Genomic DNA, 22,701 nt, shown 5'->3' with positions numbered 1-22,701 from the left:
ATTTACCAATAATCAATAAAGAAAACAGCTAATAGACTTTGCAGCAAAAACTTTCACTTTTCGTCATTGATTCAACTAAAAGTTATATTTATCTAGTTTATTTATCACAAAAATACTGAGACTATAATCGGCAGTTCAACTATTTGGGCTCTGTATATTCAAGCAACAATTTAACCAATTCCCAAATAACCAGATAAAACTGTATAAGATGTGTATTAATTTCAGTAATCAACCAAAAACAAAAACTATATCGATGGCTATCTACAGTAGTTACAGCCGGGATTCGCTAAAGTGAGAAACTTAGCGACAACTAAGAACACGATTTGTTGCTCAACATTAGCATTACATAGTTTGAACACGCTCTCTTTGTCTCACGTAATTTTTCTCGACAGTCGAAATTTGTTAATTTGTCAAACAGTACCATTTGGGAGATGAGCTCGCTTATCCTTTATACTTTTAAGACTTGTTTGCAATATACTGTGGGATAAAAAAATTCACACAGAAAAATAAACAACTGCTTATTTTACACCACTCCGAAAATAATAATCATAAAGCAACATCAGGCCTTTTAAGTGCTGAAATCCATGTTGAAAATTCCATTCCTAAATTTACCTTTCTTTCTATTTTACTCTGGCGCCACCCTCCCAATTGTTCCGACCCCGCTTTCATAGTTCCCTCTTCCAGTATACTATATGCATAAAAACAATAAAGTTGCAGCACGATAAGGGAACGATAAAATTAATGACATCCAGGACGTTAGTATGATATCTCAAAACAGCACACCCGTGAATGACAGAATAGCCCAACACAGTGAATCAGAGACATACATTGCCTGACACTTTGCATCGCAAAAGAATTAGGTTCCCATTGGTTCAACGAAAATCAAAGTTGCACCAGTTACAATTGACAAGTTATGTTTAATTGATTTAAAATAAATGATTATGATGAAAATTTGGGTTTGGTTCAATCCAAAAATTCGTGGACCCAAATAATTGAACCCACAGGGATCAGATAAAGGTGCACATGATGTGTATCAAGGATAAAAACTAAATTAATAGTAATTTACATTGATTACCGTCGTCATTTGCAAAACTGAGAATTCAGGCATTCATTGCAGCGCAAATTGTAGCTCAATATTAACATGGCATAGCTAGCACATATTAACTTTGTATTGCATGCAATTTCAAAATTTTCCGAGAAAAACGAAAAATTTCCGCAATAAATGTTTCGAAAATTTTAGACTTCAATTATATGCAGAGAAATTTTACTTTACTTTAAATTTACACAAAACTTGTAGCTTTTCGTATAATATTCATGCCATTTTTTTTCATCATTCACCTATTTTTTGAAAGAAAAATAGACAAATTGGAGCATTTAAATCTTTTTAATATATGAGAACATATACGAACAGCATCTATTGTATCATTGTATTTACTGCATAGTAAATAATTCCCGATGATTGTTTAGTCGATACGTGTGAACATGCAAGTAATTAACCTAACGAATATGTTTCTTAAATTACAGTTTCTTTCAAAAAAAAAAACAAAAGGAACTAAAGTAGAAAGGAGCTCACGCCACCAATTTACATGCATTTACATACGCTGTTTGAATTTTAACTTATTCACATGTATACACATGAATATGCTTTGAAAAAACAGCTGATGCTTGAAAATAATAGATGCATAGCAATATCCGTGTAAGGTAAAGGAAAAGATCCAATTTCCGATAAGCATGCATTTTGGATTTTCGCAATTGCGTCCTGCCCTAATTTAAACCAGCGGCTTTAAATTTCAGAATGTGCCAATTTTTTTCGGCAAAAATGAACCTTGTTACAGCTTATTTACAGCCCCGTTTGGGTGACGCGCTCGCTCAGCCTTAGTGATTTTAAGACATGTGCGAGATATACTTTGTGACTGAAGAAGTGATCAAAATAAATTTCCACACGAACAGATAAATAAAATACTGCTTATTTCATTAAGCTGGAATAAATAATCTCCAAAGGTAAATGTTATTTGCTATCAAGTGAAGCTGCAACAGAGCCTTTTTAAGTACTGAATTCCATGTTGAGAATTCATTCTTTAATTTTGTTTCTCTTTCTTCTAGTTCAGTCTAGCCCCACCCACCGAATTGTCTCGGACCCCTCCTTCGAAGCTCCCTCCTCCTTCTATATATACTCGGCATAATATATGCATATAACATGATACGTGCACAACAATAACTGGACGATAAAATTAATGACTTTTTAGTACTTCATTGTGATGTCTCATAATAGCACGTCTGTTAATGACAGAACAGCCCAGCCGAGTAAAACAAATGTGCTAATCAGACAAATCAGTCCATTTATCAACTTATATCGTAACTCACCCCCCCCCCCCCCCCCCCCCCCTCCCTGCACACATCCACTGAGGTCAACCCTAATATATAGAAACATAAAAGAACTCAGTACAACAACCCAGTTATAACACAACCATCCTACGAAGCAAAGAGCATTAAACAAATACCTTAAAGGTACTAATTTAGAACTGCTCCCAAACCCCCCCCCCCCCCTCCCCCCTCCCACACCCGTTGATTTGACCATATATAACTATGCACATTGTACTTATAGCAACAATTTTTAATTGTAATGGCTAGTCGCACCTCTTTAGGCTACATAAACCATAATGAATAGACAAACGAACATCACAATGGAAGGGGCTACAAAAATATAAACCTTCTCTAAAAAAAACCTCCTCCAAAATTGCGAACTCTCCTAAAGATGTTTATCAGAGCTCCATTTCTTAACCCAATATGCTACAAATGGGAGCAGGTTAATTTACCGAACGCATAATAAACTCAGAGAACGAATTGAGAATAGCAGCTAACATATGAATCACAATGACAAAAAAATCAATAGCAGTGTTTTATTAGTAAAAGAGAGAAATGACGGCGGCTCAAGCATACGTTTGGAGACGTCAAGACAGCCGTTTTCGACCAACCATTATGCTTAGATATTATCAAGTTTGAAAATTATCACACTGAGTGACTGATTTTAAAACAAAACGACGACTCGCGCGAGACTGTGAGTAACAGAGAAAGTTCCAACATACGTCTCAAGTTTCTCAAAAATTTCTTTTTATTTTCAGCCGAACAGATTTATTGACTGTAAATTTTTGGCAGCGCAAACTGAAGCATTTTTTCCGTGGCAACCTTGAATACGCCTTTCTATTTTCTAAACACAAATATTTCAGAACCCTCTCTCATGTTAATATAATTTTACCCGATGAAAAACCAATTGAGCTATCAATTATTTAGCAATGAAAACCACAGTCTTTTAGTTCAAAAAGAGCACCAATTGAAAACTTTTATTGAACGAAAAAAATGAAATCAAAAATTGGAATGAAATACTATGTCCAAATTCTCTTTATTTTTAAGAAATAAATTTCAGTTATTTTCAACTCATGTGTTGCACAATTTCGAAGGTGTCACTATGTAAAGCGCACCAAAAAAGTTTTCTTTTCAAGGCTTACGTTACAAATCAAAAATGTAGTTTTCTTTTATATATTTTTATAGCCCAAAAACTGACGTTTTTGTATAAAAATTACCTCAATCTAGTATACTCCATGTATATAGTGACTTCATGTGAATAGTGACTTCATGTTTTATTGAATTTTGGATCAATTGGGGACAGTAAGTTCAAAAGTCAACCAAGCATAGAATGAGAAGGACGGAGCACGTTTGAAAAAATGGTTTTTTCTCTGTTTTCTCTCAACTTATTTTTCCTAATGTTGTTTCAAAGTTTCCATAGACATTCAATTCAAACAACAGTAAAATGGAACTTTTATTTACCTGGAGCACATTGTTCTGGGAATTATTTTGCAGAAACAACGAAAAAAAAGTAGTTTCTACTTCACTAAAATGTACTTTTTTCTTCTTTGAAATAGTATCATTGATAAGACTGCTAACAAAATTCCGTTACATGGGATATACGACTAATTGGACCACTAACCTAAATGATATCAATAGAACATCGCAAGCACCAAACAAATTTTAAATCTCTAATTTCAATGAATATGACCATTTTCTATTTGTTTTTTCTCTCTTGCTATGATTCTGACCGACCCCAAAGTATCCAATTCAAATATTTTCATCTTAAACTGAACGCCGTCTAAACTAGGGCGCTCGCTTATAAGGTAGAGAGTGAATTTATAGATAATTAAAAAAAAACTTTTAAGATTTTTTTCTTAAAAACCTTATGACTTGAGTGATCTATTTTTCTACTTTTTGATGAAAGCATAAAAAAGCGACTGATTGATTCACATTTTCAGCTAAGTAAAATTAGCAGTAAATGGTAACCCAGCTGAGAGCATAAATTAGAAGGATTAATTAACAGAAAACAGAAAAAGGAGCATTCTATCAAAAAAAGAATAGATTTTCTGTTGTTCCCGTCTTAAGTATCCCATATTTGTGCATTTCTGCAGAATTCAATTCCATTGAAATCAATTTACAAATGAACTATAGGATGTGGGCTTAGCGTAATTGCCCGCAACATTGACAAACTACGATTTTAGACTTGCTTGATCTTTCCATTTAATCGAAAAAGTAACAAAAAATTTCAAATACTGTCTATTGAATCGACTAGTCTACAGAAAGGAGGCCCTAATCTGTACACAGAAACGCTGTTTCCTTCAACTTTTCTGCAGAACACGAGTACAACTTTTGTTCAATTGGATTCAATTTCAGTCTCAAGATTCCATAAAAAACAATAGTAAGGTACTAAACTTTTAAAACAATAGTAAAAGAGTTCATTTTTCCTTTCTTTTGCTATTTAAATTTATTGTGCTTCTTCTAGTTAAGTTTTTTTTTCTATTAATAACTCAAAGAAGGAGACAGTGAAAAGTTTAAAAATCACTTTTTTGAATACATGTTTATGTGAAACGAAAAATGAGATCGAAAGGTTAACTGAAATAATAAAACAACGAAGGCGGAAGAATTCGGAAAACGACCCGAAGGGTTACCTGTCAAGAAAATTTTTATCAATTAGCTGGCACCTACAGAAGCGACTAACTACTAAAAAATTCTTAAAAAGTGAAATAATTTTTTATATATCAAAAGTACCCTTATCAACAGGATTTTTTTTTCTTTACAACTGAAACCAACAATTTGCTCACCCCGGAATAAGCGAGCTTTCGCAGGCCAACAAACTTTTCTTTTAAAGAAAAAAAGAACAGCTGCAAGATATTGGCAAAAAAAATTTTAAAAAGTGATTTTCTGGTTACTACAAAATATTTTGAACATATGCAGTTGCTTCAATTCCCAAAGAACAGCAAAACATTATTAGGAATTTATATAAAATTGTTATTACAACCTTTTCACTAACTGAAATTATTATTAAATTTAACACAACCAAATTAATTTAATATTTTTAATCCAAAATTCTCGCCAACCATTAATTTGCTTTTTTCCGTTTCCTTTTCCATTTTAATAAAAAGTACCCCTTTTGCAACATGGGATAAAACTTGCAGTTTTTTTAAAAAAAGAATCAATTGTAGCCAAACAAGAATCAGAAAAAATGAACAGCTTCAAGATATTGGCAAAAATAGTTAAAAAATTATTATTCTCAGCAAAAAAAAACTTATTACCATTGAAACAGTGATTTTCTGGTTACTAAAAAATATTTTGAACAGATGCAGCTGCTTCATTTCCCAATGAACTGTAAAACAATATTAGGAACTTATATGAAATTGTTATTACAACCTTTTCACTAACTGAAATTATTATTAAATTTAACACAACAAAATTATTTTAATATTTCTAATCCAAAATTCTCGCCAACCATTAATTTGCTTTTTTCCGTTTCCTTTTCCATTTTATTAAAAAGTACCCCTTTTGCAACATAGGATAAAATTTGCAGTTTTCTCAAAACAAAAGAATCAATTGTAGCCTCTAAGGGCTACAAAAAGATGTTTCTCTTTTCGCCGCGACGCTTACACAAAATTTGAGAATTTGACTGAAGACAAAAAAGCCAGTCTCGCATATATACTCCCCGATTTTACAAATTGGAAAAAAAGGATTTTGCTAGTAATCGACCTCATAGAATTTTGCCCGCATTTAAGTTGACTCTTTTTTTCCGGGATAACAGCTTTACAACTGATAATGTGACATTTTTACATATAAGTCAGACTAATCAATCAAAACAGATACAATTTCTTCATCAAAGTTTTTATGACAATTGAAATTATATCACAAGCTTCAAAAAAATTGCAACCAATACCCAAAGAATTCACGTATGAATAAAAAAGCGTGACTTCCTTCAATTTGATACATTTGCTCAGCCAATAAAGATTTTACAAAGCGTATTTTATTACAATTCTTAATAATTACAATTTACAATTGTTCGCAAGGTTATGCAACTCTCAACGACACAAAATATATCAAATTTCCACTGCTTAGGAAGCCATTTGGACAAATCATTGGTGAGACTGAGTCGAAAGACTAAAAAATAACAGCAAATACATAAGGAAATCAAAATTTCACAAACAGTTCGATGCAAACAGCGTTGAAGCGAAAAACATATGCTTTTGGATAAAATTATCTTGAATTTTGATGCACCTTCAGTTGCAGTAAATTTCGTATATCGATAACCTTGTTTGGATATGAAACCATCCGAGTCTTTAACTAACATTAAGAAAAAAGGCCAAATTATTTTTCTATAAGTACCGCGCGCCATCCATTGCAATCTGAATAATTTTTGAACTGTAAAGTTCCACAACTAGACCAGAATGGGTCTTTTTTATTGCTTATTGTCCACTAAAACAAACAGTTCAAATGTTACCGAAATAGCTAATTCAACACGAAAGTCAGTATATCAAAAATAAATGCTGAAGTCTTGATCTTAATCTAAATATATTGGAGAAAAATCATTATTTATCATCTAAAAGCATTCGATAGTTTCTTTAATTATTATTCAGATATCTAAATTGACAATTGAATAATCAGACTCGGTCATAGTCATAACATTTGTTTTATCAAAAAGCTTTAAACCAATGAGACTATCGTAAACAATTTATAGTGTTTTAAGCAAAAAAAATGATCAAAATTAGCAAAAAATACAAAAAAGGTGAACTAAACAACGGAAGTTAGGACAACGTTCACAAAAATTGGGCCCCGTAACTCCTTAGAAAAAACGAAATTACCAATAAATCTTTTTAGTTTGAAATTCTACGCATGACAAGCGTTGTAATGATACTACTTAAAACTCTACGATGAATATATCGATCGGTGAAAATTGACTAAACAAAAAAAATAGTTTTTTGAGCGTATAGTTTAGCATACAGTTCCTCCCCTACTAAAGTGGATCGGAACAAAATTGTGACCAATATCTTTGGTCACTTTATATCACGAAATTTTCTATATTCAGTGTATCTGTTAGAGAGTTGCATTGCATTGTAGAAAGTGCAAACAAATAAGCAATAATTTCCTATATTCAACTGAAAGCAAATACAATTGATCAAAATGCACAACGTATACTTCAGTCCTGATTGTTGTATTTTTAAAATAAAAATAACCTGTTCGAGTAATTTCAGAATGCCTGTGATTTTTTGTTCTTAATCCAAAAAACAAGATATTATTGTATTTATTAAAAGCCATGTTCTATATTTTCTGAAAAGCGTTTTACGTTCTGTTTTTCTCAACTTTTAAATTTATCTGGCATATACACATATACAGCTGGTCCACTGTTCCCATGAAGAGGCATTTTAAAAAATATTGGATTAAAAAAGTTTTATGCACTTTCTTTTCGAGCAATTGAGATTTAGCTGGCGAACTGATTTTAAAATTACCACTATATTGAAATGACTTTTTAGCGGTTATAATTTTATCTATCTGTAATGCCACCTCAGAAATTTAAGCTTAATTGAAAACAAACGCTTGATGCAAAAAATGCATTTCAATTTTGTCAAAGAAAAAAATTTTTGGGTTCGTTCGTTTCTCAAAAATTCATAATTGTAAATATTTCCCCAAAATTTTGATAAAAGATAGGTGAAATTTCAAATAAAATATCGTTATCACCTGATATTAAAAATAAATACTACTTTTAATACGCGATGAAATTCAGACAGTGCCCGCTTTTACTAACAACGCAAGGATAGATTAAAAAATGGCATCAATAAATTACCTTAAAGGGAAGTCAATTTTTACATTTGTAAGATGTACACATTGGGAAAATGTCATATAAAAAGGAGTAAGCCGTTTCGTTAATAATTCACACCAAAATGACAGCAATGTGTCTTTTTTTCACACACGGCCTGATTAAAAACGGCTAAGGTGGTAATGAGGAAAATGAAATTGTGACAATATGTGAAAATGAAGTTTTTATTAACAAATTATGACCGTTGCAGCTTTAAATTTACTCAAAGGCGAAATTTCAAATTGACATAATTACGTTTTGTTTGAAGCAAATTGAGGCACGCGCTAGTGTCTGAGTTAAAAAACGTTCTATTTTCTATTTTAGTACCTTACAATAAGTCGGAAAGCAATTCCATGCGCCACTGATATTCTAATGAAAATTTTCAGCCTAAAATTTGTCTATTTCCGAGACCATTTTAACAGAATGGTTTCAAAACATTAGGAGTAACTTACTGTAATAAATAGGTAATCAAGAAAACAGTAATGGAAAAGTAATTAAGCGTGAATTTGCGTCAAACCGCGTCACAGCAATTACAATGAAAGTGAGAATTCGTAAAAATTGGGCAAACGTTTTAGAAGATAGCCCAGACTGAACTGCAAGTCAAGATCAGTACTGCGCCAGTCTAAATGCAAGTCTACAAGCACATATCAATACTGTGCACGACTTAAAAAAGGTCTGCAAGTCTGACAGGTCTTTGCCAAGACTTGGATTACACTTGCAAATTGATTCCCAAGTCAAAACCAATTTTTCCAAAAATATCGACTGAAAATTTTGAATTCCAAAAAATTTCGCAACGTGCCTCGATTTTCGCATTACTTTTTGGCCACTTTCTTGGGTTGTTGAAACGATGCCGGGGGCATACCAAACTGTATGTTAGCACACCGGGGGTACTATTCACAAATTGAGGGTATTTCTGGTGTTCTGGGCCGTTTTCAGCCATTTTTCAGCCGTTCCCGCCCCAAAAATAGCCACAATCAACAAACGTTTGCAGTTTTCAGATAAACCAAATGTCAAACGTTTCCAACTGAGGCAAAATCGTTAAAAGGGGTGCAACTTTTGCGTTTACAGCATCCACTACCCCCACGCACAAACGCACACACACACACACAGGCGCACACACATACACGCGCGCAAGCACACGTACAAACGCACACACACACACACATATTCACACACAAGCACACGTACAAATGCGCGCATACACACACACACATTCAAGCAAACAGACACACACACACGCGCACACACACATACATACACATAAACACACACACATATACATAGACAAATACACACGCACATACACACACGCACGCACACACACACACACATAAACACACACACATATACATAGACAAATACACACACACACGCAAGCACACGCACAAACGCGCACACACACACACATACGCACACACACACACACGCACATACACACACGCACGCACACACACACATACACACACAAACAAACACACACGGAGACACACATACACACTCACACACACATACCCGCACACACACATACACAAACACACGCACGAACACACACACGCATACACACGAACGGGAACCACTCACACACGCCCATAAATTTTTGATTTGTTGTCAAATATTGATTTCTTGATTTCTAATGTATGAAACAGTGAAAAAACCTTCTCAAAGGAAGCAAAAATTTAAATAACGATTTCACTAGATCGATTCCTTTTTTGAGTGCTTTTGAATGATATCAGTTTCAATTCTCTACACAAAAGATAATAATTGGGCGCAGGCGTGGCATAGAAATCCACCTCCGAAAATTTGGGTTCGAACAATAAAACGAAAAGTTTGAACAGTTTTGATCAACTTTGACTAATGAAGTAGCAAGACAATTGATGTTAAATTGAAACTAAATTATGATTGATTCATCTTTTAAAAAACTTCTCGAAGTAAGTTACTGTGCGACAAAGAAAAAACTAAAATGGTCTAAATGTCGCTAATGTGCAATGAACTGGTTTCAAAAGAAAAACACTCACTAAAAAGATTTGAGCAGAAAGTAAACTTGGGAGTCTGAACGACAAAATAGACGATAACCTGAAAAGTTCCCAGAGGAATGTCAGCGAATTCAGTTTGCTTCTCTGTGGTCTTCAAAGTAAAGTAGTCAAAATTCACTTTTTAACCTACAGAATTTTCTGTCACTCTTTTCAGGCGGAGTCTGTGGGACTTTAGGAAAGCTAATTTGCGGAATAAATTTCCCGTGATTGTATCAAAAGTTGTCGATCTTTCAAAACATTGCTCAATAACAGACCTCAAATTCAAATTTGCCGCTATTCAATTCGCCTATACACACGCACATACACACACGCACGCACACACACACATACACACACATAAACACACACACATACACATACATACATACACAAATACACACACACGCAAGCACAATCACAAACGCACACACACATACGCACACACACATACACACGCACATACACACACGCACGCACACACACACATACACACAAACAAACACACACGGAGACACACATACACACTCACACACACATACACGCACACACACATACACACACACGCGCACGAACGCACAGAAACACAAACACACTCGCTCGCCCAGCTTAGTGGTTACATCCCAGCACCAAGAGCGTTGAGGCACGTTTTAACATAATGATTTACCATGTAATGGCACGTGTTTCTTAATTTGGAGCGCATAGCGTATTTGGGGCGAAGGAGTGGGGGATAAATATACGACGTTTGAATGGGAATGGAAAACATTTGAAGAACTATGTTTCTTTATACCTTATTTGAACAAGTTAATTATTCGTATTTTTTGAAAAAAAAATTAATAACCAGTTGGTTAAAGTTTACAAGTAAAAAATAATAGTTACTTTTATATTTTAGTTCATTCTTTCTAACCGAGATTAAATTAGATTATATATCTTGGGATTTGTTAACAGATAGATGTCTCATTACACAAATTAAGCAGTAGTGTAATAATTTGAACATTAATTTTAAATATTATTGAAGCTAAACGAATCAGTTTAAAACTCTCTAGAAAGATATGTCAATCGTTGTAAAAATTGTTCTGCTGAGAATTAATCATAGTCTTTGAGTTAAAAAATGGCAAACCTTGAAAACTAGGATTTTTTCCGTTTGTGTGCTCTGTAACTGGGGGGTGCATGCCGTACTGGGGGGGGGGGGGGGGCAGAAAAGTCGAAAATCAGTGGCGAAAATAAAGGACTCAAAGAAAGACCTATCACATTAATAGTGAACAGGAATTTCAATTGAAATGTTGTGATTGTTTTTGTCAATAATTTTGTCTTTGACAGTCCATAAATGACGCTTTGAACTTTCTCAAATAGAGCTAAAATTGTAAAATTGACGTATTTCACACCATTTCCGCTAAACTTTTAGGAACAAACAGCATCGTTTGCTGCAGCTGCTCAAAATTTTTGCTTGCATTTCTATGGTTCAGGCAGGTGATACTTTGACTAAAGAACAAAACCTATTATCAATCAGATAGCAGTTTTCAGGACTTTGAGACATCACAAGATGAAAAGGAGAAAATTATAAGTAAATACGTATGTTCAATTTTTCGCAGGTGGTTGTCTAAGATAGACAAGAACCCCGAAGCATTGCCATCAGAACTACACTCTCGTTAAATATTAGCAAAATATTAACTACTAATTATTAAGAATATCATCTAAGGTACCACTGATGGTTGCTGAACTAATTAAGCAATATTAATTAGATATTAATATCTTATAATGCCATGAGATACAATGTTTCCATTTATCAAAAACCCAGTTCATCTGAAAAAAAAACAACATGCACTTCCAATGATTCTAAAAAATCTACGGATTCTAAATGTTTATAGAGGAAACAAAAGTTGACAAACTTGTATCTTTTTGCCATTTTAGTTTAACAAAAGAACGCCGGTTTTGGCTAAATGTCAATTGCATAGTTTTTCACGACACGACAACAACAGTTAATGACAACAGTTTGGCGACTATTTGTTGAAAAGGACAAAAGAACAGATATATTGAGAAACGTGCCAGGCACTAAATCGCAAAAAAAATCCAAAAAATTACGTTTATATAATCTGCTGCTTTAAACTCAAAAGATAGTCGGTCGAATCGTTTTTTATTCAGAATATAACAACCCCTATTTGCAAAATTAGTTCTTATAATAAACTTTCCAAAATATCACATGTAAATCTAAACAACGAGTGCGACCCATGCTAGCTGGGCTCTCCAGTATTGACGCCTCTAAGCGGCAGAACCACGAGCGGGCACGAGGATCCATACACATTGTACACAGACTGCGAGAAACGGGTTTTTGCGGCGGGATCAGGCAAGCCCGTCTCTTTGGTTCCTAGCATGCTTTTGACTGGGAAATACATATTTGCCCTGCTTCTTCTCCTCATCCTCGACGGCATTGAAACAAACCCTGGCCCAACGCCGTGTGCTATTTGTCACCGTAGCAACAGGAATCAAAACGGCGTCTGGTGCGGCCGCTGGGGAAGTGTACTTCTGAATTGAATCAACTTACAGTCCATAGTGCAATGGAACAACAATTTCGACTGTAAGCGCTGCTCCTGGTGCTGGATATTAGAAGCAAATACTAGGCAAAGTTCCCCACTCACGACAACAAACGCCTCAATATTCTTCAACTGAATTGTAATGGTCTAAAAAACTGGATGGTCTAAAAGACATCATAGACTGGATGCAGAAAAACAACATCCAAATAGCTTCCATCCAGACCAACCTCTACAAAAATCCACCATGAAAAACTTACCTGACTGCAGCATACTCCAATCAAATAGGCCCGAAGAGAGGCATATATGGAGGGGAAGCTTTTATCATTACGGAAATAAATATGTTTCAAGAAGTTGAACTTAAGACTACTGACAAAAATCTACAAATCCAAGCCATAGAACTCACCACAGGTAGTAATAACATCAAACTACTGAATACTTACATACCACCTTTGTCTAGCTCTGATGCAGGATACACTAGATCAATCAGTGAACTACTTGAGTGAGACGACTGCATTATTGTCGGTGATTTCAATGCTCATAGCTCATTTTTGCACTCGGAACTACCAGAAGACACAAGAGGAAACAATACTGCAAGTGAAATACACCTCTCTAATCATGTAGTGCTCAACAAAAGGTCCAGCACAAGAGTAACTGATTCTTGAAAAATCTCCCCGGACAGCAATCTCGCCAGCTAAAGCATAGCAATGAACATGGACTGTCGCACGGAGGCTCGGACCATTTACGAATAAATCTATCCATCACCTGTGACCTCATCACACACAACACCACAAAGAACTTCCGTCAACTTCCGTAAAGCTGACTGGGCAAGTGTTAACGACGACATTAAACTTAACTGAAGAAACAACAAGAGCCAACAAATGTCTACCATGCGGAAAAGACTTAAAGGAAAGTCATCAATGCAGTGGCTGGCAAGCATATGCCACAAGGCAAAACCAAAAAAGTGGTTGCCAGTTTTCCCAGCGAAGTAGTAAAGCTTTCTGAAATGAGATCAAAATCGAAGAGAAGATCCAGTAGACCGCAAAATCGAGCAAATGAACCAGAAAACAAACTTGTTCAAAGTCAAAAGCGCAAAAAATGGATTGAGTTTGTACAAAATGTACTCATAGAGGTAGTGGTTTCAAACTCTGGAGCACAGTAAAAGGACTTTCGTCAACTAACGCTAAATCACCTGCAAATAGAGGCATATAATGTGACGCTAAGAGGACTACTCCTCACCATCATCCAAGGAAATGCTCCAACAATAATAAGCAACAATACACTCCACACCACGAAAAGAAATGAAAAACAGAAAAGAAATACAGTAAAAGCAATAAAGGAAGTGGAAATGGAGGGCAGAAAGTTTAAGTGAAACACAGTGAAAGAAGCTTAAAAAAAGACAAAAAGAAAAATAAGAAGCTGGGCCCAGATAGAATAGCGCCAAAACACCTACACAATCCAGGAACCATAGCACTGAGATACCTCACTGACACCATAAACCTTTCTGTAAACAGTGCAATAATCCCGATATTCTGGAAAGTCGGCCGAATTATAACGGTACACAAGCAGGGAAAACCAAAAGACGAATCTAAAAAGCTTCAGACCAATTGCACTTCTCTCTTCCCATCGCAAAACTAACAAAAAAACTCTTACTAAGTGATTTTATAGAATATTCACTAAAAGAATATCAGCATAGCTTTAGACAACAGCACTCAACAACAGCTCTCAATATAGTCACCAACGATATACAAAGATGCTTTAATCAAAAGAAACCCTGCATCCGTACTCTACTAGTTGTATTCGACCTCACAGCTGCTTTCGAAACGGTTGATCACATTCTACTACATAGAGGCACCACTGCCAAAAAACACAAAAGCTTCAAACATAGACGGCAGGTTTTCTTACGTAGAACAAAACAATTAAAAGAATCAAAGAAAGGAGAACTCCAACAGTGTGTCTCCCAAGGTGGTGTATTATCGCCAAAGCTTTTCAACATCTACATCAGTGAGCGGCGTCCTCCCCCCAAAGATAAAAACATTACGTGTTACGCTGCTGATAAAACTTTAACTACATCTCACCCACAGGTTGACCCATCTCACCCAAACTACGTGACATGATAACTCCCTACCTTAACATTGTACAAGACTGGCTAGAATCATGAAAACTTAAGTTATCAGCTGAGAAGCAAGTGCAGCTGCGTTCGCAACCTGGAGCAAGGAGGCCAAGTTTGACCCACACCTCACCATCAACAATTCTCCAACACTAGAAAGTCCAAAGTCGAAGTACTGGTATCACATTCGACAGTATGATCAATTTTGGAGAACATGTATTGAGCACCAAAGAGAAATTTCAAAAGCACAATAACATACTGGAAAAGATTGCTCGTAGCGACTGAGGCTGCAGAAAAGGTCACTATTAGTTACTTACCAAGCAATCGGTAGGAACGTCCTGAATTACGGTGCTCCCATTTGGGCTGCCACAATCGGCAATAAAAACTGAAACCACCTACAAACACAAAACATTGCTCTAGGCACAATTATTGGCTGTGTGAAAATGTCCGACATCAAGGACTTACACAATGGGGGTAGAAAGCTGCGTGCTGAAGCTCATACAGAAAGGTCAGCAAAGCCATTTCTGGCCGGCAATTATCAAAGAAGCCATCGTGCTGATCATAAAACAACCTCTTTAACTAGCTTTCGTCCCATAAGTCCAACATCCAACACTAAATGATATTTATAGGGACCGCGAGAAAAAAACCAAATAATAAAGAGTAATGAGATCTCAAAGAATACAAAATTGCGCTAAAAAGTATCCACCGACACTCGGTCCATACTCAGTTCAACAAAGACAGCAAGCAATTAGGCACACCTCCAAAGATGTCAGAAGAACAAATGCTGCCACGAATTGCTCGTATCCAATTAGCACAACTGAGAACTAGATACTACCCCCTGCTAAAATGTTACTTGAGCAGGATCTGTGACAATATTGATAACCGTTGTCCCGAATGTGAATTAGCATCAAATGTCGTAAACGACATTTTCAACTGCAGTAAGCACACCAGGGACCTGAAAGTGATTGACTTGTGGGAGAGACCAGTAGAGATAGCCAACTGACCGCACTTAATACCAACAGTCCAACACAACCACACTGCAGAACAACCCGCCTTCCCTGCCCCTTTCCCCCAATTTTGACGATGCCCGTCCTAGCCCCCTAACCCGGGGACCGCATGTCATTCACCATGGCGTATATGCAGAAAGGTCGGCGCACCACAAGCAAGTTTTAGATAGGTAGTTAAGCTACTACCAATATATCTATTTTTATTATGATACAAATGCAACTAGGGTACCCGTTAAAAACGGCAATAAGTGCCGGTATTGCACCAAAACTACCTGCGAATTGGAGCTCAGTGCGACAGCTACAAAAACAACAACAACAACAACAACAACAACAACCCACGCTATCTCCGATGAGATCGACTACTGTCGCGCACCGGGCGCAAAACGCGACCCTCCCACAGACTAGTCCGGCAAGACAACCTAAGGTCTGAAATGTTTTATCAATCAAGGTCACATTCATTGTATGCATGGGTACCAACTCGGTCTGGAATGTCTAACTATGGCCCGTTCAGTGCAATGTGATCAGCGCATTACCTACGGTCTCGAAAGTCTTATCAGAGCCCAACCCCGAGTCTAGATAGTCTGATCACAACGTGGTTTAGAGTCTTGAAAGTTTTGTGGTACGATCTGGATAGTCTGAACATAGCCCTCTCCAGAGTCTGGAAAGTCTGACCAGAACCAAGAGGTCCAACTGAAAAAACTAGTCCCCCGAAAAAAGGAGATAGCCCACTTTGTCTAGGTGAACATCAAAAACCACGCTAAAAACTAAGTTTTGGTGAGTGCTGTTGTTTGAAAATTGTTCTTTGAAACTAACATTTTATACTGAAGAATTCAAAGACTATTTACATAAAAGAATGTCTATTTTTCTGATAGCATTGCGTAATAAAATATACCAATAATTACTGCTACTTTAATGGTTAAAAGCATCAGTCAGGGTACCCCAACTGCACGACCCGAGTGCGCGAATCAATTAGGTATGGCAACCTAGAGCGCGACCTCAGTGGTTATGATAACCCTGTGCACGACTGAAGATGGTCTCATCAGAGCCGATTTTGTTCTGGGTGGTCTGGTACCCCCCAGTGCGCGAAGCAAGTCTGCTGAGAGCTAGCTTGGGGTCGCACCCCTCGTCCTGGGTCAAAATTTGCTATTCTTTAGGAAATATTAGTACTATTGAACTACCAAACGAAGTTTCATCAATTTTGAATTTTTTGTTCATTATCATTTGAAACTGGGCTGTCTGATGTAGTTTTGTTACTTTGGAGTGAAATATTCAAGCGCCTCATGTACATTCATTGTAGGTAAAACTTTCATGAGAAATCTTGGAAAGCAGCCTCTTCATAGAATCGTAATAAAATTCCTAATTTCTTGAAACACAAGCAAAGATTTTGCAATTTTGAACATTTGACGTTATCAAGATTTCTAAGTTTTGGAGACAACTCTTTTTCGCTCTCATCGGCTGAAATTTAAGTCAATTTCAAGCTTCGATTTATCGATGAAAAAATATAACATCATTTTGCAAGAATCTTTCAAGATCTTGCAAGATTAACATCCTGTCTGGACTAGGGTATTCGGTTTGTGTGCCCCATTATAATTTTGCTGAAATTTGACTTTGATCAATAAGGTTATCTTTGTTCACACTTATGACAAAATCAAACAAATGCCACTTAAGGGAGATTAAAAAGGTGAAAAGGGGGCAATTAAAGGCTTACCTTTTCAAAGCCAGAGAACACTGTGGGAGAGCCTCTATTAAACTAAATCAAGTGATAAGCGTTATAAGCCTCGGTTAGTTTATAGTTGAGAAGATTGAGGTAAGATTTACGAGGTTAAAGTTAAAATAATTCCAAGTCAGTTAACTTTGGAATTTGCAAAGTTCAAAGGCAGTTAACTTTTTGACTTGTTACCAAAGTAATCTCTAGTTCTGACGGCATTTTATAATAAAACCGTCACAATACGAGGTAAATTATTTCGGCTGTGGTTAGCTTTAAACCAGCAAATTTGAGTTAAGTGCATTAACAAATAAAACCGGCTAGGCCAAAACTGGAAACAAAATAACAAACCAATTTCACTTTTTTAGCAAAAATTATCTGTTTCTTTCTTTCTTCGCTTGCTCGCTCACACCAGGAATGAAACGTTTGCCAGTAGTAGTACTACTACGAAATGTACTGAAATAGTAAAATATGCCAGATATAACCACTACTTATTAATATCGATCCACAGAAAATCTATTTGGCCGAAATTTTGGTTAATTTTTATATCTCGAAGCCTTGTAAGCAATTGAGTTAGGATATTTTGAAGGGACGAGGTGTTTGTTAAATGCACTCTGAATTTGTGATTAATAGTGTAAATTTGATCATGCGTTCTTGGAATACATTCTGCTAAATGACTTTATTTTGCCTGAAGGAAAATAATGTTGAGAAATTACGGCAATGAATGGTTTTAGTTAGATATATTTGGTTCCTACTATATGTAAAGTTTCGCGACGTATATCTTCATTGTAACATTTATTTCATTTTAATTTATTTGGCGTGGTGTTATTTCAGCAATAGAAAAACTATTCAACACTCGAAAGCGTTGGAACACACGCAATATCGCTTAAGACCAGAGAGGGGGACAGTTTAGAACCAAAACTAAGTTTGGTTTTTGCAGATTTAAAAGCGCATGAACAAAGACTATGGAAAAAAGCGGAATGAATTTTGGAGCTTCATTTTGGCGTTTTACTGTTCACTTAGACGACTGTTTGAATCATGTGAATAAGTTTTGAGAAAGCGTGAACTAACCGAAACCTGAAATAATTGAAATGGAGCGTTTTGATTGGTCAAAAATCGTGAAATGAGACGATTTGACGTCGAGTTGACTAAAACACCGAAATATTTTCAAAAAAAATTGCGTTAAACACAAGAATATTAACTGTCAGCAATTTTGTCTATTTGCTTTTCCTTTAATTTAAAAAAAGATTATGGACTAATTGATCGTTCGGCTAATTGGAGTGACCGTGAATTTGGCGTGGATTGATAGATCGATAGTTACGGTTTTGCGGAGCTTTAAGTATGTGAGAGAATTGGTTAATATTTAATAGCAAAACAAGTAAAAAAGAGCAATTCACGCAACTTTCAATTAGCAGAAGTACAAAAGATTATAACATTTTTAAAAATCATTCTTTCATTTATCATCGATTTAAATTCCTTAAATTGTAACGAAGTAAGCTGATTTTTTAAAAAAAGATGATTAGCCATATAGTTATTACTTAAAGCATGAAAAACTAAATGATGTTTCTTAAAGAAACAAAAGTTATTTGACTAATTGACACTGAATTGTTTTTAGGCTTGACGAACACCACTCGAGCAGAAGAGCGAATGGGAAATCTCCTATAGCGCCAAATGTTTCAGCCAACACAGTTGGAATCGGTTGTTTAGCTCCGGTTGAATTCCAGCTCTATCTAAGAAGAAGGCCGGAGTTAAAAACAATAATCAAAATGTATGGATACTGTAAATAACCAATCCAGTTCAGAAATCGGACATTTTAGCCGATCGATTGAAAAAACAAAACATAAATGAATTGTAGTTGGGAAAAACAATTTTTTTGGTCGGCAACGGCCGTATGTATTCCGAACTAGCACCCACCTCACGCCGCCCCCTCCGCAATCAACCCCGGGCGCCTAAACCCTTTAATTCCGTATTCTCATTATTTGGTCTGGTTTAACCCAATGGAACCCTGCAGGGAACAATAATTTAAACTGCAAATTTGATAATGCTATCTATCTATTCAAAAACAGGTGTTTTATTGGAACGTTCGCTTTGGTTAGGTTTTCAGACTTCCTTCCGAGCTGACTAGATTTATTAGATTTACTTACTATTTTGACAGAAAAGTGCAAAAGTTATCGAGATATTTACGGGCAGTATTATGACTAGTTATAATTAGTGTCCGCATTCTAAGTCATAAATTTTGAGCCAACATCTTTCAACCGTCAAAATGAAAGAAATCATATCAAGTTTCACTATCGTTAGTGGACAATTAGTAGCAGTGGGTTGTCTTTAGCTACCCTTTATGGACACTAGTTAAAACTTAATAAAAGTCCGTCATACAGAGAAAAGTAAATCTTGTTTTTTCTGGACTAAACAAGGTAATCCAACAAATGGAACCTTTCTCATTTTTCTCGAATTCTTTACGTCGTCCTCTTTACAAATAGGTTGTAGAATAGAATATCTAATTGTTCTTATGAACCATTAGCTTGATATAACTAACGACGAAATGAATCTAACAAAGAAAAGATGATGGGTTATGGATTTTCGCAATCGGAATAAAAAGCATTTTTAACTAAAAAAAATTAATTTCTAAAAAAATGAGAGATTAACAAAAATGATACTTTACACCTTGAGAACCTTGAAGATATATCAAAAGTCTTTTTCCGCATAGCCATTGTTGATTGGTATGTGCATTCGTATGTCTGCAATGTCTGCCCTCGTCTGTTTGGCCAGATACAGAAGTGATCCAAACAAGCTTGTGAAGATCCTTTGATCCACTTCTTCGTCTCCATTCTGTGATGTCTGAAAATTCCAATTCAAATCAACTGGAGCTCTTGAGGGATCGCATTAATCTATTTGAAAACGCTCAAGCACTGTCTCTATGTAAACGTCTTGGTCGGCTGTGACTTTGCCTTCTTCTTGTCTGATTATTAGATTCAAAAACCAGTGTAGCCTCCCTCTGCCTTCCATGTGAAATGTTGCCTCGAGTGCCTTCTTGACATCGGAGATCACTGCTATGCTTCTTGAAGCTACTATCATGTCGTTAAAACAAACCAAAATGAAGGTGTGACCCTCTGTCTCTGCTCTCGCGAACAAGTAAAAATTGTTCCTGCTTCTTTTGAAGCCCTGTCTCAGTAGGAAGCTTGTCGGCTCCTTATACCAGTTGTCCGCAATCATTTTCAAAACCATAAATTGAATTATTTAGTCAACATAATAAATTCCCTCCATCTGATCCTTGTTTTACAAACTCTTATGGCTGTTCCAGATACACTTCTTCTTCCATCGATGAGCGCAGGAAAGCAGTCTTGACATCAAACTGGTGCGTCAAAAGGCCCTGCTTTGCTGATAGTTGAAGCAGAATCATGAATGTCTGTGGCTTACAAGTAGGCGCAAAAGTCTCAAATCAGTCCAGTCATTACAATTGTTTGAAGCGCATTGCTATATAGCGTGCTTCTTATTTGTCGACATGACCACTGGGTCCAAGTTTCAATTTCTAGACGCATTTCCCCGGTAAAACGTCCGTCTATAGGTGGTCTCTCTAAGTTCCAAGCTTCGTTGTCTTGGAGCGGCTCGACCTCGTCCTTCATTGCCCAGCGCCACCGGTACCAATATTCAGATTGCTTGACATCGTAGACTCTTTTGGTTCGACATATTCAAACTCAGTCACAGCAAAATAGGTCATGACTTCTCCAAAAAATTGCGGTAGGTCCCTTGCTCAATTCTTTGTCTGGGCTCTGCCCTGTCCGCTTGCTCCAGTGCCTCTTCGATGAAGCCAACTGCCTCTGACTGTGAGAAATCCTCTTTGTCACTGTCTTGTAGCAGCTCCGATTCTCCCCTGAAAATCCCTCTTGTTGCAGTAGATTCTTCATTTAGTGGTGTTTTTGAGGCATATTCTCAGTGTCGTTTCTCGGCTGTTCACGCTCTCTGCCTCATGCCACTCCTCCTTTATTGCAGTAGATGTGCCCTGTTTCTCATTGGCGCCATACTCTTGATGACTGACATCTGGGCGCCAGATCTCAAGTCTCTTTGACCCTCATCTATTAGGTTGGGCGCATCTGTGTTGTCAGTGATCGAGCTCACAGCGGACTCCATGATGATCACCTCTCGAACAGCCAGCACCTTGCTTGTGTTGGATATGTACACCAGTTTTCCGTTGTCTCCTTCAGTGCAACCCAAAATTTTCCTACCAGTGCCTTGGGTCCAAGTCTGCTGACGTCTGTCCTTCTTCCTCATAAAGACAGTGCAACCAAAACTAAATAATATACTAATTGAAAACCTAAGTTTTACAATTCGCATCAGCTCTGCCGGGCTTTTTCTTCTCCCGCCTCACGACCAATTTTCTGATCTTTGTTGCGTGAAAAATCGCTACTCCTCGCATGAAATCGCAAAGTCCTGAGTCGATGAGCAAGCATCTTGCCGTTTCCAGCAGTGTCCTGTTGAACATCTCAGCTAACCCTTTCTGGTGTGGCGTCTCTGGTATGGTCTTTTCCCGTAATATATCTGCATCTAAACAGTACATCTTGAACTGCTCTGAGAGAATCTCCTTTGTAATGTCTTGCCTCAGCTTCTTGGGCGTCCCCACATTGAGAACACTTTTCTCCAGGATGGCTAGTGCTTCATTCTTTGATTTAAACAAGTCCGCAAATTTGATTTCAGGTCTGCAGGTCACGATCCTTGACAGTGACTCTACTTTAAAAGGTCCCATTACGTCTGTGAACACGCTCTCCAGCTTCTCTTCTGCTTGGGTCCCTGTCACTCTTGGTACTGGAGTCTTTGTGATTTTGGTGAAAGTGGACACATTGCAAACATCCTCGAGTTTCCCGAATGTCTGTGGTACTCTCCTCACCACATCCGCTTTATTAAAATGACCAAATCATCTGTGCCACTTGCTTTGACTTTCAAGTTTGACACTGTTGGACTTGAACTCTAGAACGCTGCAGGGTAAGTAAAACAAATTATTTTCTTGTCTTAATTTTACTCGGGTTCTTTTCTGGAGTTTCAAGCAGCTATTTTCTTTCTCGAAAGTGAAACTATGTCCCCACTCCGTGCATCTTGAGACTGATAGGAGGTTTGAGCAAAAGTCAAGCAAACACAAAACATTCTTCAGTTCGAATTGGAAATCCCCCTTGTTTGCGGGTATGC

General features: G+C 36.7%; 1 protein-coding gene across 1 annotated transcript in view; it reads right to left on the bottom strand.

The window, feature by feature from the left end:
* Window positions 1-18,695, bottom strand: part of LOC142340317 (uncharacterized) — a 94,470-nt gene extending 75,775 nt beyond the window's left edge. The window contains exon 1 of the mRNA XM_075390891.1: window positions 17,527-18,695. The gene's annotated coding sequence lies outside the window, so the exon portion shown is untranslated. The remainder of the gene's footprint in view (window positions 1-17,526) is intronic.
* Between the last annotated feature and the right edge of the window lie 4,006 nt (window positions 18,696-22,701).

The sequence above is a fragment of the Convolutriloba macropyga genome, chromosome 5, assembly GCF_964194025.1.
Source record: "Convolutriloba macropyga chromosome 5, txConMacr16.3, whole genome shotgun sequence".
Classification (NCBI taxonomy): domain Eukaryota; kingdom Metazoa; phylum Xenacoelomorpha; order Acoela; family Convolutidae; genus Convolutriloba; species Convolutriloba macropyga.
Note: the sequence above shows the minus strand (reverse complement) of the source record. Positions and strands in the feature narration are given on the sequence as shown.